The sequence below is a fragment of the Cyprinodon variegatus genome, unplaced genomic scaffold (genome assembly GCF_000732505.1).
Source record: "Cyprinodon variegatus isolate N-32 unplaced genomic scaffold, C_variegatus-1.0 Scaffold1274, whole genome shotgun sequence".
In the NCBI taxonomy this organism is placed as follows: domain Eukaryota; kingdom Metazoa; phylum Chordata; class Actinopteri; order Cyprinodontiformes; family Cyprinodontidae; genus Cyprinodon; species Cyprinodon variegatus.
Window position 1 is genome coordinate 175,294 of NW_015151727.1, and position 1,936 is coordinate 177,229.

The window sequence follows — 1,936 nt, forward strand, 5'->3', positions numbered from 1 at the left end:
TGCTGAAGGTTTGAATAAAACGGACTGTTATGTTTGTACTCATACAGACCGCTCTGGATGAGTTGAAGATTTAAAGAGGTATGTTGACCATCACACCTCCTGTGCAAGTCCAGCACCATGGACAAGTTGGTTCACCATGGGATCATGGTGGCAGGTGCTGATGAAGATAGGTTTACCATTTGTAGGATTGTTCTTCATATTTTTCCTTTTTATTTGTTGCTTAATACCGTGTAACTTATGTTCAACTCCGCCAAGATGCTGGTTGCCGATACTGATGATATGATGGCAACTGTGTAATCTGTTACAGGGATAATGAAGGGTCGGGTAGGAATTTCCCTCTATTGGAGAGGTTTTGCCGATTTTTTTAAGCTTTTTACATTCTTGATAAATCTTACATTTTTGCTTAAGTTTTACATTTTAATCCTTTTTATATATATTTTTTTGCATATTCATCTTTGATTACTGAATTCCCTATCTGTAATGCATTTATGATGTGTGTAGTAAAAATCTTTTTAGAAGTTCTATGTGCTAATGTTTATATGCACAACAGCAGGGAAATGTTAGGTTTAGTGATGATTATAAAATTAATGTATGCTTATGAAACATTTGAGCAAGGGAATGCTCCACTGTGTCTTGTGATTCAGTCAGGAGACCATTCTGCCTTGTCATTCTGGTGGAGCATCCTAACTTTATGAACTGATCAATTGTTCTGTCAGAACAAATACTGTTTTGTAACCATGTGTTATATTCTGTTAATAAAAAACGGCTGCAGGAGAGGATTCGGTGAAAGAAAGCTTGAAGTTGGGTTGGGCTTTTTCTTTCTACTCCTGCAGAAGTTGCTTGAATCTCTTTCCTGTGTAGACTCAAGTTCTTCTTTTACAAAACCTACATTTTCTGAACCTAACAGGCTGACTTAGTAACGGCCTTTGTAAGGGCTCTGAAGGTTCAGGTCTGAGTCCATCATGATACCAAAATGTCGGCCATAATCAGTGGTTTCTAGCTGTAGCACCTGAAGCTGTGAGCTGACTATGGATCTGGATCTATAAATATATCCTCAGTTTAGTTTTTATTCAGTTGTAGAAAACTATGGTACATCTACATATTGATCTTTTCTAATTGAACTTTATTGATCCCACATTGGAGAAATTTACCTCTGTATTTAACCCATCCCCTTGGGGAGCAGTGGGCTGCCATCGAGAAGCGCCCTGGGAGCAGTGTGGGTTTAAGGGTCTTGGTCAGTGATCCAGAGTGGCAATCTTTGGGAGTGGGGCTTGAACTCAGAACCTTAGGATTCCAAGCTCTATGCCCTAAACACTAGGCCACCACTCCTCTTCTCTCTCCTCCTCAAAACAGAGTCAATGAGTCGATGTAATCAACTGGTTTTCCCTAGTTAGAGAATTTTGAACCAATCTGACTGGATGATCTGGTTGAATTGTCTCTGCAAAGAACCTTAAGATGACATGATGTGAATTGTTGCTATAGAAATAAATTGAATTGAATTAAAACTTTTTTTATGAAGGTGATTAAATAAAGTATTTGCTCTGATCCATAATTAATTTCACCAGTTCATCCATTCAGCTCAGTGTTATTTTTCTCAAAGCTGCATCATCTTAAACACCAACCAAACTCACATAACGAACCTAAGCCAGCCCAAAAACCTCAGAATAAAATGTTCCATTCCAGCAGCCAATCAGCTTCTACATCTCCTTCAACAGAAAAATCTGCATCATGTCTTCAACATACAAAACCTGTGAAACTGTCACTTAGATCCAGATCAACGTCGCCATGGATGAAAGGCAGATGATTCTGGTTGTTCTCTTTGGTAATTTTTAGATTTACCAACATATAAATAATTATGACCGCGATATCTATAAAAACTAAAGTTGGCTATATTTAAAGTTTAGATCTCCTGAATGTCGCAGCTTTAATCATGGAA